The sequence below is a fragment of the Pseudophryne corroboree genome, chromosome 5, assembly GCF_028390025.1.
Source record: "Pseudophryne corroboree isolate aPseCor3 chromosome 5, aPseCor3.hap2, whole genome shotgun sequence".
Taxonomy (NCBI): Eukaryota; Metazoa; Chordata; class Amphibia; order Anura; family Myobatrachidae; genus Pseudophryne; species Pseudophryne corroboree.
The window spans coordinates 605,230,666-605,246,779 of NC_086448.1; positions in this window are offsets into that span (position 1 = coordinate 605,230,666).

The following is a 16,114-nucleotide window of genomic DNA, read 5'->3' on the forward strand; positions in this document are numbered from 1 at the left end:
ATGGATGCTGGAGGTCTCCTGAAAGACAGAACTTGAAAAAGGTGCTGAGGAAAGAATTGAGGAGTACCGGATGCTGGAGACACCAACTACGCTTGTGAGCACTGGGTTTTTGGAGGCACTGAGGTGCTTGGAGGCACTGAGGTGCTAGGAGGTACTGAGGTGCTTGGAGGCATTGAGGTGCAGAAGTGCTTGGAGGCACTGAGGTGCTTGGAGGCACTGAGGTGCTTGGACACGGAGGTGCAGAGACACGGAGGGGCTGAGGCACGGAAGTGCTCAGACACGGAGGTGCTGAGGCACGGAGGTGCTGAGGCACGGAGATGCTGAGGCACGGAGGTGCTGAGGCACGGAGGTTCTTGAAGGCACAAAGGTGCTGAGGCACGGAGGTTCTTGGAGGCATGGAAGTGCTGAGGCACGGAGGTTCTTGGAGGCACGGAAGCCACAGGGATACGGGAGCTCTGGAGATCACAACTACAACAGCAGTAAAACTGAAACACGGCAGCTGTGGTTTTCAGTGGAGACTATGGAATACAGTACTGTGCCTTTTAGATGAACCACTGCAGCTGTGCCTTTACATTGAGACTCATAGAAATAGTGAAAATCAGTGGCAACACAAAAGTAAACCAAACAGGGTAATAAGGGAACAGAGTGTCCACAGGAACTTAGGTACAAAGGTTACCTTTAGGGAGCTCAGCTTTAAGACTCACACAGAGCTGTGTGTGACACGAGGAACTGGCCCAGTTTCCAACTCAGCCTCCCGACTTATACTTCCTGGTCCTTGGTGATTGGTGAGCAGGATTAGGTGATGCAGAGAGTCTCAGGCTGGCAGAGGATTGGACAACTCTGGGTCAGGTGAACAGTCACTGTCATGTGACTACTCTAGACTAGGCTGTGATGTAGAATGAGGCCTAGCAGGCCGAGAGAACACTGAAGCCTGAACTTCTGCAAAACATAAGATGCTGGCTTTTAGGCCTAAACTTCAGATTACTGAATTCAGCCTCACACAGGAGCTCACCACAGGTGGAGCTAATTAACTATTACCTTTCAGGCAGAGAACTCAGGAAAACTCATAGTGCTGACAAGCTGTTTAACTCAGTGAGAAAAAGACACAGGATCCGGGACAGATGGCAGGGGTAAGTCACCAAATATGAAACCTACAGTCAGGATTGTGACAGTATCCCCCTCTTCAAGGGTGGACTCCGGACACCCATCTTGAATCTTAGAGGAACTTGAGAAATTCATACAGAAGAATTTAGGACCTTCGTTGATGCCTCTTCTTCTTACGGGAACATTTGGTTTTGACCAAGGACAGCGGAATCTCCTGTAAAGAAAAACCTTCCTTAGAAAACATGGGGCCTCCCATGAAAGGAGTAGCATCATGAACTGGATCAAATTCAGAGTCTGAGTCCAAGTCTAATGGAAGATATGAATCTCCCTTAGATACACAGTTTGCAGATGAAAAGGAGGTGCACTGGAGTTTTAAATTCTCTGGGCTAGGAGAGACTCCTACATGAGCAATTTTAATGGTTGGATTCTTACCGAAGGAGATTCTTAGATTATCCCTGGGAGGACAGCACAAACTTCCTTCTGCATTCCCTTTAGAGCATGATTCTTTTACCGAGTCCGATTCCAAATGTTTAAGACTAAATTCTTTAACCACAGCATTACTAAAAGTCTGTAAGTCATGGAACACAGGATCATTACTCTCAAAAAGCATGTTGGCCCAGAACAAAGCTCTTCCTCTGAATGCCAGGAACAGATATCGAGTAACATTGGAAAGAGGTACTGCACCTGAAGGATCAGACTCCATCCGAGAGAGAAATTGTTCAACCAGAGCGGCATATTGCAATAAATCTCCATCAAAGTAAATAGGTGGTAAACCATCAGACGAAAGCTTAGAGGCTGAAACTGGAGAAAACTTTGGCTGGACGAGTAGGACTGGATTGGATCCGAGGATACTCTAATTGGCTGGAGCCAACGGATACTGACCAGGCTGGTCCAGGAGTATTGCTGGACCGGCAGGAGCCCCCTCTTCACGGGGCTGGGCTGAGGCAGGAGCCCCCTCTTCACGGGGCTGGGCTGAGGCAAGAGCCCCCTCTTCACGGGGCTGGGCTGAGACAAGAGCCCCCTCTTCACGGGGCTGGGCTGAGGCAAGAGCCCCCTCTTCACCGGGCTGGGCTGAGGCAAGAGCCCCCTCTTCACGGGGCTGGGCTGAGGCAAGAGCCCCCTCTTCACGGGGCTGGGCTGAGGCAAGAGCCCCCTCTTCACGGGGCTGGGCTGAGGCAAGAGCCCCCTCTTCACGGGGCTGGGCTGAGGCAAGAGCCCCCTCTTCACGGGGCTGGGCTGAGGCAAGAGCCCCCTCTTCACGGGGCTGGGCTAAGGCAAGAGCCCCCTCTTCACGGGGCTGGGCTAAGGCAAGAGCCCCCACTTCACGGGCTGGGCTGAACTCTGTAGACTCTCTGGCTGGGCAGCACTCTGTAGACTCTCTGGCTGGGCAGCACTCTGTAGACTCTCTGGCTGGGCAGCACTCTGTAGACTCTCTGGCTGGGCAGCACTCTGTAGACTCCCTGGCTGGGCAGCGCTCTGTAGTCTCTCTGGCTGGGCAGCGGTCTGTAGTCTCTCTGGCTGGGCAGCGCTCTGTAGTCTCTCTGGCTGGGCAGCGTTCTGTAGTCTCTCTGGCTGGGCAGCGCTCTGTAGTCTCTCTGGGGCTGGACCCTCTGAACCCCTCACTGGGGCTGAAGACGCGGACGCCCCTCCTTGGGGTGAAGACACGGACGCCCCTCCTTGGGCTGAAGACACGGACGCCCCTCCTTGGGCTGAAGACACGGACGCCCCTCCTTTCGGCTGAAGACACGGACGCCCCTCCTTGGGCTGAAGACATGGACGCCCCTCCTTGGGCTGAAGACACGGACGCCCCTCCTTGGGCTGAAGACACGGATGCCTCTGTGACTCTAAATGGCTTAAACATTCTTCTCTGGACACCTAACTTGGGATAAGGTCTTTTAATCACCGGACCCCAGTGATAAATTTGAGTCTCTTTCAGAGTAGCCATCTTGATACCCCCGTCAGCAGTAGCAGGATCGGCTACTGTGGATGACTTGTAGACATGAGCACTGTGATACTGAGATTTGTCACCATTCCCTGGCTTACGAAGAATGCAGTCTTTAACAAAGTGACTGGAATTTCCACAGTAAAGACAGAGGTGTAACTCCCTACGCCGCTGACGTTCAGCTTCAGAGAGTTTGGGCCGTGGATAGCTCTGATGAACAACTTTTCCTTGCACAGAGGAAGAGACTCTATTAACTGGATGGGACAAAACAGGATCAACAATGTTGGTAGTATTCCTGAAGAGATCAGGCATCACAGAAAGAATACTAGACAAAAGTTCTTGTAACTGTAATAACATCTGGTAGAAAAACTGCAGTTGGGCAGGAGTCTTAGTGCAGAAGGTCAGAGAATCTCTGGAGAAAGAATTCCGCTGCAGACACTGTGCTAATTGATGCTGAGTCGACTCCAGACCTTCCAAGCGTCCTGCAATATTGCTTAGGAGGTCCTGCGTCAGACGAACACTTTCGGCCGGGTTCATGTGGCCAGTTCCTACTGTCATGACTGAGGTTTTGTGAACCCGGTGTTAGTGAAGTCTGTGCGGGCGACTGGAGGACTATGTGAATACTTTCACTGACCTGGTTTGGGGGTGTTGTGGGCTCGGGGTTTCTTCCAGTGAGCAGGAAGAGGGACCGCAGCAGAGATGACCGAATCTAGGTTTTCCTCATGCAGGATTTGGTCGGCAGACAGGAAGCAGGTATGGATGCTGGAGGTCTCCTGAAAGACAGAACTTGAAAAAGTTGCTGAGGAAAGAATTAAGGAGTACCGGATGCTGGAGACACCAACTACGCTTGTGAGCACTGGGTTTTTGGAGGCACTGAGGTGCTTGGAGGCACTGAGGTGCTAGGAGGTACTGAGGTGCTTGGAGGCACTGAGGTGCAGAAGTGCCTGGAGGCACGGAGGTGCTTGGAGGCACTGAGGTGCAGAGACACGGAGGTGCAGAGACATGGAGGGGCTGAGGCACGGAGGTGCTGAGGCACGGAAGTGCTCAGACACGGAGGTGCTGAGGCACGGAGATGCTGAGGCACGGAGGTTCTTGGAGGCACGGAAGTGCTGAGGCACGGAAGTGCTGAGGCACGGAGGTGCTGAGGCATGGAGGTTCTTGGAGGCACGGAAGCCACAGGGATACGGGAGCTCTGGAGATCACAACTACAACAGCAGTAAAACTGAAACACGCAGCTGTGGTTTTCAGTGGAGACTATGGAATACAGTACTGTGCCTTTTAGATGAACCACTGCAGCTGTGCCTTTACATTGAGACTCATGGAAATAGTGAAAATCAGTGGCAACACAAAAGTAAACCAAACAGGGTAATAAGGGAACAGAGTTTCCACAGGAACTTAGGTACAAAGGTTACCTTTAGGGAGCTCAGCTTTAAGACTCACACAGAGCTGTGTGTGACACGAGGAACTGGCCCAGTTTCCATGTGACTACTCTAGACTAGGCTGTGATGTAGAATGAGGCCTAGCAGGCTGAGAGAACACTGAAGCCTGAACTTCTGCAAAACATAAGATGCTGGCTTTTAGGCCTAAACTTCAGATTACTGAATTCAGCCTCACACAGGAGCTCACCACAGGTGGAGCTAATTAACTATTACCTTTCAGGCAGAGAACTCAGGAAAACTCATAGTGCTGACAAGCTGTTTAACTCAGTGAGAAAAAGACACAGGATCCGGGACAGATGGCAGGGGTAAGTCACCAAATATGAAACCTACAGTCAGGATTGTGACACCATCCAATTAGCAGAACAGATCTCGGAGGCTCTTACATATGTGGGGAAGTCCTTGTTAGATTCTGCTGCACTGCAGTCCCGTATTTCTGCCTTGACAGTGACAGCAAGACGGTCTCTTTTGGCTTCGGGTTTGGAATGCTGATTCAGACTCAAAGCAGACCTTGACGGCTGTACCCTTTGAAGGGGAGTTTCTTTTTGGGTCGGAGTTAAAGAAGATTATTTCAGATACTACAGGAGGCAAGAGCCCCTTTCTCCCAGTTGCTCCTCAAAAAACGAAATCCATGAGGTTTCGGTCCTTTCGTATGCAGGGCAGAGGTAGTTTCCATTCCTTTCGTGCCTTCTCCAGATTTCCACGAAGAGGTACATTCAGAGGTAGGGGATCTCAGGCTACTTGCAGACCAACCAGTAAGCCTGCCGACAAGCCTGCTGCATGACGTTTCAGGACTTCAGGAGGGATCGATGAAGGTTGGAGCTCAGTTACTTCAGTTCAAGGAGGTGTGGTTCCTGTCGAAACCAGATCGGTGGGTGTTGGGGGTCATATCGAAAGGATATATGTTGGATCTCGAGGAACCAGTTCCATACCGTCCAGTTCGTCACTCCTCTCCCAAACGATCTCTCCAGACGTCAAGCTCTTCTTCATGCAACAGCCACTCTCTTACGTAATGGAATAATTCTTCCGTTTCCCACTCAACAGAGGGGTCAGGATTTTACTCCGGTGTTTTTCTCATGGACAAACCGGATGGTTCGTTTCGACCCATTTTAAATCTCAAAGCTCTCAACCCATATCTCTCAACCCAAAAACTCAAAATGGAATCCATTTGCTCAATTATCGCCACCATGGAGCCAGGGGAATATTTGGCATCAATAGACATAAAAGACACTTACCTACATGTCCCTATTTGGACGGGGCATCAATCTCTTCTGAGATTTGCAGTCGGACCTTGGCATTTTCAGTTTCAGGCTCTCCCCTTTGGTCTATCCACGACTCCTTGGGTGTTTACAAAAGTCATGGGCCATGTAGTGGCGGTTCTGCGTTGTCAGGGGGTCAACATCACTCCATGGGGGTGATTCCGAGTTGTTCACTCGCTAGCTGCTTTTAGCAGCATTGCACACGCTAAGCCGCCGCCCTCTGGGAGTGTATCTTAGCTTAGCAGAATTGCAAACGAAAGATTAGCAAAATTGTGAATAGAAATTTCTTAGCAGTTTCTGAGTAGCTCCAGACTTACTCAGCCATTGTGACTAGCTCAGTCCTTTTCGTTCCTGGTTTGACGTCACAAACACACCCAGCGTTTGCCCAACCACTCCCCCATTTCTCCAGCCACTCCTGCGTTTTGCAACTCGAACGCCTGCGTTTTTCCGCACATTCCCATAAAACGTCCAGTTTCCGCCCAGAAACACCCACTTCCTGTCAATCACACTACGATCAGCACAGCGATGAAAAAGCTTTGTTATGCCGTGAGTAAAATACCTAACTTTTGTATAAAATAACTAAGCGCATGCGCTCTGCGAACCTTGCGCATGCACAGTAAGCGACTAATCGCAGTATAGCGAAAATGGGCAACGAGCGAACAACTCGGAATGACCCCCCATACTTGGACGATCTGTTACTTAAGGCCCCGTCAGAATCGATCCTTTATCAGAACTTACTTCTCACAATAGAAACTCTGCAGTCATTAGGTTGGATAATAAACTTTCCAAAGTCGTCTTTGCTTCCTTCCCAGAAAATTATATTTCTGGGACTTTTATTTGACACCAACAGCCAGAAGGTGTTTCTTCCTTCGGACAAGATTCAGGATCTGCAGTCCAGAATTCGGACACTGTTGCACTTACCGGTAGTTTCGGTCCTCAGATGCATGCAGGTGTTAGGCAAGAATGGTGTCGGCCTTCGAGGCAGTCCCATATGCCAGATTTCATGCCCGACCTCTTCAGACTCAGATTCTCAGCATTTGGACGCGTATGGAACCACGTCTCGAATTGCTGTTGATCCGCTTATTGGTAAAGACTCGTCAATCACTTCACTGGTGGCTTCACAGCCACAATTTGACCAAAGGAGCTCCGTTCACGATTTGGTCTTGGATGTTGGTCACCACAGACGCAAGCCTTAGCCGTTGGGGAGCGGTGTTCCAGACTCATCACTTTCAAGGGCGCTGGAACAGTCAGGAGTTGAAATTACAGATCAACATTTTGGAGGTGAGGGCAATCCGGTATGCACTCTTTCAGATTCAAACCATGGTACATAGTCATCCAGTTTGTGTTCAGTCCGACAACGCCACGGCAGTGGCCTACATAAACAAACAGGGAGGAACTCGAAGCTGGGCCGCCATAAGAGAAGTCGCTCAGATTCTCACGTGGGCGGAACGTTGGGTTCCGTCAATATCCGCGATTCACATTCCAGGAGTCGAGAACTGGGAAGCGGATTTTTTGAGCTTTCACACGATTCATCCGGGAGAATGGGAGCTTCACCAGGAGGTGTTTCTAACTCTAGTGGCCTGCTGGGGAATGCCCGATGTAGACCTGATGGCGTCTCGTCTCAACAAGAAGCTCCCACACTACGGCTCGTGTACTCAGGATCCTCAAGCACTTCTAATCAATGCCCTGACAGCCCTGTGGCAGTTTGAACTGGGATACGTGTTCCCGCCAATTCCACTGATTCCACGTCTACTTCAACGCATTCGGCGAGAAGGTCTCGCAATCATTCTGGTGGCTCCAGACTGACCACGCCAGCAGTGGTACACTTTTCTGTGTGACATGGTCGTCGGGGAGCCATTTCATCTCCCCCTGCGACCAGATCTTCTTCTTCAAGGACCATGTCACCACCCAGATTTAAGTCAGCTGGCTTTGACGGCTTGGTTCTTGAATCCAACATTTTAAGAACAAAAGTATTTTCTCGTTCTGTTGTGCAGATGATGATTCAGGCTAGGAAGCTGGAATTTACCACAGGGTATGGCGCATTTACATTGCTTGGTGCGAAAAGCATGGGTTGACACCGCATTTGTTTAGAATTCCTCATCTACTGTCTTTCCTTCAGGAGGGTCTCAAGAAGGGTCTGAGACTTTCTTCACTAAAGGGTCAGGTTTCGGCCTTGTTGGTTCTTTTTCAAAAGAAACTAGCTATCATTCCAGAGGTTCAGACATTCCTTCAGGGAGTTCTTCGGATTCAACCACCTTTTATTCCTCCGGTTCCTCCCTGGGATTTAAACTTAGTCCTTACGGCTATTAAGAAGTCTCCGTTTGAGCCTTTGGAATCTGTAGAACTACGTTATCTAACTCTCAAAGTTGTTTTTCTTTTGGCTATTGCCTCAGCTAGACGGGTGTCTGAGTTGGCGGCTCTTTCTTGCAGACCACCCTTGTTAGTTTTTCATGATGACCGGGTGGTTCTGAGGACAAAGCCTTCCTTCCTTCCGAAGGTTGTCTCAGCTTTCCATTTAAATCAGAACATTGTCCTTCCAGCGTTTGGTCCGTCTTCTTCCGGAGAGAACTCCCATTTGGCCCTCTTAGATGTAGTCAGGGCCTTACGCATTTATTTGTCTCGCACGGAAACTTTCCATCGTACGGATACATTGTTGGTATTGATTGATGGTCCCAAACGAGGTTGGCCGGCTTCCAAGAACACAGTGGTCCATTGGGTAACTTTGGCCATCAGACAGGCGTACATGTCTTCAAATGTTTCCGTCCCTAACGCAATTAGTACTCATTCGACTAGAGCTGTTGGAGCCTCTTGGGCTGTTTGTGGTGGTGCATCTATTGAGCAGCTGTACAGGACAGCGACCTGGTCATCAGTCCATACTTTCACGAAGTTTTACAGTTTTCATACTTTCAGTTTGGAGACTGCCTCTGTTGGGCGTCATATTTTACAGACGGCTATGCCGTCTACGCCTTCCTCCTCTCATTAGCTTGCTTTGGGAAATCCCACAAGTAACGGTGCAGCGTCCCCCAGATGGATGACAGAGAAATAGGGATTTTTGTTTACTTACCGTAAAATCTCTTTCTCTGAGTTCATCTGGGGGACGCTGCGATCCCTCCCGTAGATTTGTCTGGTTTACTCGGTTGTTTTCTGTTCTATCTCCTTTGGCTTGGCTAAACGTTAACTGAGTTGCTGGCTAGGCAGGAAGGAGATAGGAGGGGTTAGAGGGGGGAGGAGGCAGTTTGTTTGATAGGTTCTGTGCCAAACTCCACTACCACACACCACACACTAACCCACAAGTAACGGCGCAGTGTCCTACAGATGGACTCAGAGAAAGAGATTTTACGGTAAGTAAACAAAAATCCCTATTTTAATATGTTCCAATAAGACAATTGTGAAGTGAACGCAATCAAAAGTCTGTCTCATGGGCGTGTTATGGGAGTATCACAGGCATGTCAGGGCAATCATAAGATGCTCATACACTTAAAGATTTATTGTTGGTTAAATCAAATGGATTTAACCAATTTGTATAATTGACCATTTTTGTCTGTTTTTCAGTGTTTGGGAGCAAATGGTCAATTGTCATTTGCTCCCATCCATTACCAGATTTTCGTTCTAACCAGCCAGATCAGACAATAAATCTTTAGGTGTATGGACAGCTTACAGTAACACACACAGCCGCTGCCACAGAGGCCATACTTGGATGGAGACATTGCACCTGCCATAGCAACCAACCAGATTCCAGCTATGGTTGCTATGGGCAAAAACTCCACTTGCAGAGTCATTCTTTGCTATTAAAAACTTCACAATATTTAATGGAACTGTTCAAACCTAATATTTTTGAAACTTTTCCAATAGCATTAATGTGTTAACTATTTGTTTATACAGGTTAAAATAAGCTTACCTTTTACTGTCATATCAGCAAATACAATAGACCTCCTTTAGAGTTGGTAGTATGATAACTTTTGTAATGTAAATATACGTGTTACAATGCTGTGTACAGTATACATACCAAAGCGGTCCATATCTAGATTTGTGTGTACCTCTGAAATGCAGCGCCATTATTTATTTATTTATTTATTTTTCCATACTGCCCTTTCTAAAGTCAAATTTAGCAATGGCGGTATGGGAAATGTAAATGAATGCAGTTTGATAGTGGGCCTAATTCAGAGTTGATCGCAGCAGCAAATTTGTTAGTTGGGCAAAACAATGTGCACGGGGGGGGGGGGGGGGGGCAGATCTAACATGTGCAGAGAGAGTTACTTGAGTGGGGTGTGTTCAAACTGAAAATCTAAATTGCAGTATAAAAATAAAGCAGCCAGTATTTACCCTGCACAGAAACAAAATAACCCTCCTAAATCTAACTCTCTCTGCAAATGTTATATCTGCCCCCCCCCTCCCTGTAGTGCACATGGTTTTGCCCAACTGCTAACAAATTTGCTGCTGCGATCAACTCTGAATTACCCCCAATGTTACAACCAAAGCAATAGCAGAGATAGCAGTCCACTTTGACCACTGTGTATATATTTATATATGAAATAATGTAATAATGTAATTTTATACCAGAGCTGAGTGATATCACAAAGGCATGATGTTATTTAGTCACTTGTATGGTGTAGTAAAATATTACAAGTTACATACAAGTTATATGTTTTTCAACACTTAATGAAAGGATTCATGTACTTCCTTCTTGAAAGGTTTCAGCATTCCTATCAAGGTGTTTTCGTATATGCCTTTTGACTGTTACCTTATAGCTACCAATGTGCTAAAACAACTCTTTAGCTAGGCTGCAGAGGCAGGGGGCATCCACAATTCAGCGATTAAATTGCAATTGAATTGCGAACGCATTGCTGGCGGCCATTTGCATGCTGGACGGCATTGCCCTGTGCTGGGCAGCAGGGATTTGCGGTGAGCTAATTAGCTCAGGAGGCACTGGCTAGTACCAGAGCGAGATTTACATTAAATTTTTGAGCCAAAACGTACATCTGGGCATTATACACAGGTGCAGCAGTATAAACTCCTGGAAATTTAGTGAGATTTGATCAGAGATGTGCGCAAACGTTAGCAGGTGAGGCACTGCCTCACCTGCCATAGACTTTTTACTTCAGAGTTTTGGCTATAAAAAGTGTTAGAATAATGCAAAGAAGATATTTCAAACATATTCTTTGTATTTTTCATAAACTTTATACAGTCAAAACTCTGGCACAAACGTTAGTATGACAGGCAAGGCTCTGCCTCACCTGCCTCACCTCACCGCACGTCACTGCTGGGCAGCCCTTAACATGTGATCGCAAGCAGTTGCAGTTTTGCTGAATAGCAAATATGCAACTGAAGCTGAATAAGGTGCACAATCCTAATTCTCCACTAGATGGTGCAAATGCACTACAGCAATTTTCTAGTTTATATTTTTTCAGTGTTATTATGTAGTATTGGCTTCTTCATAGAGACTACTTGACATGTAACATTATACAGGAAGCCTTAGATAAACAGCATTAATTAAAGAATGTGAGATTTACAGTCATTCATTCATTGTCAGCTGAAGAAGTGTATTTCTGAATATACAAACATATTGGCCCTCATTCCGAGTTGTTCGCTCGGTATTTTTCATCGCATCGCAGTGAAAATCCGCTTAGTACGCATGCGCAATGTTCGCACTGCGACTGCGCCAAGTAACTTTACTATGAAGAAAGTATTTTTACTCACGGCTTTTTCTTCGCTCCGGCGATCGTAATGTGATTGACAGGAAATGGGTGTTACTGGGCGGATACACGGCGTTTCAGGGGCGTGTGGCTGAAAACGCTACCGTTTCCGGAAAAAACGCAGGAGTGGCCGGGGAAACGGTGGGAGTGCCTGGGCGAACGCTGGGTGTGTTTGTGACGTCAACCAGGAACGACAAGCACTGAAATGATCGCACAGGCAGAGTAAGTCTGGAGCTACTCTGAAACTGCTAACTCGTTTGTAATCGCAATATTGCGCGTACGTCGGTCGCAATTTTAAGAAGCTAAGATTCACTCCCAGTAGGCGGCGGCTTAGCGTGTGTAACTCTGCTACATTCGCCTTGCGAGCGAACAACTCGGAATGAGGGCCATTATATAAACAAATGTTGAACATTTTTATTCCAGTGATACAAACAAGAATACACTGGGCCAGTGGTTACCAAACTGGGAACCGTGGCACCCTGCAGCGCCTCGGGGCAAATGCAGGAGTGCTCTGGGCTGGTTGTCCAGAACAAATTCAAATTATTTATGGTCAATGTAATAGACAAAAACAATGATTGTGGCTTCCAATCCTAAAGTATGTGGACAAACAGAAGCAAATCCTGTCCCTTGCCACATAACTGAATCAAAGAATGACATTTAAACATAGGCTACTTAATTGAATATCTGATACTCTTGGGTGATGCGCGATTTGAAAAAGTTTGGGAACCACTGAGCTAGACTTTCTGCCACCTGGGCAAAGGCACAGCTTGCCACCCCCCCCCCCCTTCCCCGTATCATGACTGAAAGTTAGGCATAGCAGCCTGTCCCACTTCACCCACCACTGAGCATCTTAATGCCAGTCATACAATACACAAAGCATTCCAGTGACCAGTGGTGCCGCACATCGCTTGGGGGGTGGGTGGTTCACACATATAACGATACATGTAATGATGTATGTTGTATATGTGCTGGCTGCCTGACCCAGGAATCAGCAGCGCTGTGTGTTTCACAACATCTGCTGCACCCGGGACACAGCATTCGGCTTCACCCCAGACTCCCATTGGCTAGTTTCACAAGAGTCTGGGGTTGGAGTTATAGAGCAAAGTCAAGCTGAGTGCTGTGTCCCGGGTGCAGCAGCGGCTCAGTGAAACACAGCATTTTACTCCATGTCAAATTGCAGAGTTTATTATAATTGTTCTGATTACCAATGTTTTTAGTGTTTAGAGTGTGCACTTGCATTTTCTCTTTTTTCTGTGTGGTTTACAAGTCTCAGTATGGTAGCACTTCTTATTATGTTTAGAATTAAGATGTGCAGTCCCTCCTCCATATAGGATAGATATATGTCTTATTTTTTTTTCAGTTTCATTTTTCCATGTTTTTACTGTATTGTTCTTGCTAAAGTTCATGTGATGTAATACAAAAGAAAATTCAAAAGAAAAGAGTTTTACGAGACATAAGTACAAGTATTATTAAAAAATACATCTCTTAAGATTGATTTACCAGACACAAGAGGGTGCTATGTTAACATTGTATCATTCAACATACAGAAAACTATGTCCTGTTATCAGCTCTCACTGCCTATCATTCCATATTTACAGCATTAAAGACACAAGTCTGAGTAATGATTTATACATATTCCAAATGTGAAATATTATAAATATAATTATGGAACATAGAAAATGACCTGTTCTCCATTATGAAAAAATAATACAAATGCATACTTTTGTGACTTACAGTAGATAGAATAAATCATTAAAAAGTGTAAATTAAAAAGAAATGGCATATAAAACTGAATAGAGTGAACCTGCATATTACATTAACAACAGGAGTACATAAAGGGACTTGAAGGCAGGTAGTTAGTGCATCGGGGCCATCCAATTAGCCCCGAGAAGCCAGCGCGAGGCGCGGCTTATCAAGGATTTTGTTCCACCAGCCTCAGGCAGGCGAAACCAAATTTTCGTAAACAGCCCCGTTTTCATGCAAAAACGTCGGTGTTTCTCACAAAAGTACACAGATTTCACTGAACCTGTGTGTTTTCTGGAGGAAAGCTGTTTTTTTTTTTTTACAGGGGATCTAATTGGATAGCCTGTGAAAAAGTATCACTGAAACATTGGTAAAACCTAATGTTTTAACTCATCTAATTGGGTACCCCCCTTTAGACCAGTCACAAGGTTGTGGGATCATTTTTTCCCTCAGCAAATAACTATAGAATCTCAGCTACATATAGATGACAATTCAGGATGAGTGTAGTAGTAACATTACTGAATAACACTGAATTAACACCTGAATGCCTGTACATTTATACTTTCACATTTTACAGTGTAGAAACTTGGGACAAAGGTGAATTACATACAGGTGTACATATACTGTAAAGCTCACTTGTACAGGGAACACTCTGCCAATGATCCCCCAATCTCACCAAGCAGAAGAAGGGGCACAAATAAGCCCTTTGCTTTCACTAAATAGATCTGTTTAGTGGCAGTATGGCACCGATATGGGGGAAATGGAAACACTGTGAGATGAGACAGAGGTGTGGCAGCAGATATGGCAAAGCAACAGAGACGACAGCATTAATGTGCAAAGGGTTAACCAGAATAATAGTCGTTATGCTACGGTCAGAACTCTTCAGTCAGGCAAGTAATGGTCAGAATGATTAGGAAGAGTTCAGAACAGGCAAAGCAATGAGGTACAAATAAGTATACAGGAACATAGACCTTACAGACCAGACAGAATGCTAGAAAAAGGGATATTCTATACTGTCATATCACTAGCAGCAATGGGGTCATAGTCTTAGAGTATACTGAAATCCAGGAGCACAGATCAGCCAACCTGTTTTGTGGGCGCAGATTAATTCCCAGAGTAGTGCCCCCTGCTCAGACCTGACCTCCCACTTGATTTTCCCCCAGTTGAGGGATTATTGGCCAACTGCACATGCGTCTAAAGCTGGGCATACACTATACAATTATCTGGCACACCATCTGGCAGATCTGGCTGGATGGAATGAAAATCTGGTAATGGATTAAAGCAAATGACAATCGACCACTTGCTCCCAAAAACTGGAAAACAGACAAAAACTGTTGTCGAGACAAATTGGTTGAGTCACGGATTTAACCAATTTGTCTTCACGGCAGGTTTTGTCCATTTTCCAGTCTTTGGGAGCAAATGGTCCATTGTCATTTGCTCCCATACATTACCAGATTTTCATTCCATCCAGCCAGATCTGCCAGATAATTGTGTAGTGTATGTCCAGCTTAAGTTGCACTGTGCACGTGCCAGGATGGTCCTGAGATGGTAATCACAGAGGGAAATAATTTGCAAAGTGATTGACAGGCTGGAACCGCTTGTGGACAGGACCAGGGGTGTGGGGACTCAAACACAAGTGTTTCCGGAACCATTTCAGCCACGACTATGTTTCTCTATGCAATAGAAAGAGCTCCTAGGCCTTACCTCCTGCATGACCATACAGCAACTCAAATCAAATAATCTGTGATGGTTGCTGCGTCTTTGTACGCAGGCGCTGAGATCCGCAAGGTTGCCGGTGCAGGTCTCAATACATTTCCAGGCAACAAAAGCATGCTTTAGTACATTAGCTGTACACAAATGCCCAGCTGTGAATGCATTAGAGTACATTTCTGAATCATACCTTACATGACATCACATACCATCAGTGATGGTAACAGCTGAAGAAATAAATAGTTGGATTGTAGTTAATGTAGCAAAGTACGGTTAGGAAAAGACACCGCAGAGATAAATGTGATAAGATACAAAGAAATGAAGCATCTGCGCATTAATGTGCCGAATCTTAAACATTTTCAAGTCCAACTTTCTTTTTGTAATATGAGCCTTCATAAACAATAACATTGTTTACTTAGTTCAATGTGTAAACAAGCTGCAGGGTATTCGGAAACAAATGATGACATCAAATGGTTGGTTGACTTTATTTACATGTGTCTGCATGCCGTTATAAAGGTCAGTAAGGTTCACCATAAAAAACACGTCTTTTCACAATAAATCCTGAACACATTCATGTAAATTGCACATCAGGTTTATATTTTGTATTTGTAGTACTGAACTGCATACAATTACTCTGCCAGCTTGGTTTGTCATCATTTTTCATGTCATCTGCTGACCTTTGAAGGATGAGTTTCAATGATGTTGTGTGTACACAATTTGATTTTACTGCAAAACTACCAAGCCTATTTAATAGCATTAAATAATAGGGTTAGTCGTATATTGCCGTTTATTGCATCCATAGACATCAACCCACCACTATAACTTTATCAATAAAATATCACAACGGCTGCTGAGTGATAGTCAGCCACATCAGCAATATTGGGCAGGAGCAGAAAGGGTTACCTTATCACTTTGTTGTTGTTACAAATACTTTTATATGTACTAATACTCCGGGACACAGGCTGGACCCCAATGGCAGAGACACACTGATAACTGGCAAGAGGCACTGAGTAACCGCAATAAATGATTATATAAAAGTATGTTACTTACCTGTTGAGAGGCTGTTGTCATGCAACTTAAGGTCAGACAGCCTGGGTACTCTAAGAGACAAAAGAAAAGTTAAAATTACTATCAAATAGTTCTGATACACTGGAGGTTTGACATGGTACAAATGGATAAATAATGCAATGGAGTGAGCAATTAATGGGAGGTTCCTGAACCCTTCCT